Below are 227 nucleotides of genomic sequence, written 5' to 3'. Positions count from 1 at the left end.
GGGGTCCCCATGGGCACCCAGACACCCCCCCACCCCCCAACCCTGCCGCAGGAGGGCTTGTGGGGGGGGTTTCCCAGTCCCATTGTGCTCTGGAGGGGGTCTCCTGTGTGCGAGGTGCCCATCACTGCCCCTGGGTGCACCCTGGTTGGGTCCAGCAGGGCCCCCCCACCCGCTGGTGGAGAGAAGAGAAATGATTTATTTGGGGAAAATATAGCGTGGAAACACTT

The sequence above is a fragment of the Calidris pugnax genome, unplaced genomic scaffold, assembly GCF_001431845.1.
Source record: "Calidris pugnax isolate Ruff unplaced genomic scaffold, ASM143184v1 scaffold402, whole genome shotgun sequence".
In the NCBI taxonomy this organism is placed as follows: Eukaryota; Metazoa; Chordata; class Aves; order Charadriiformes; family Scolopacidae; genus Calidris; species Calidris pugnax.
The sequence above is the reverse complement of the archived record's forward strand: the minus strand, read 5'-3'. Positions refer to the sequence as shown.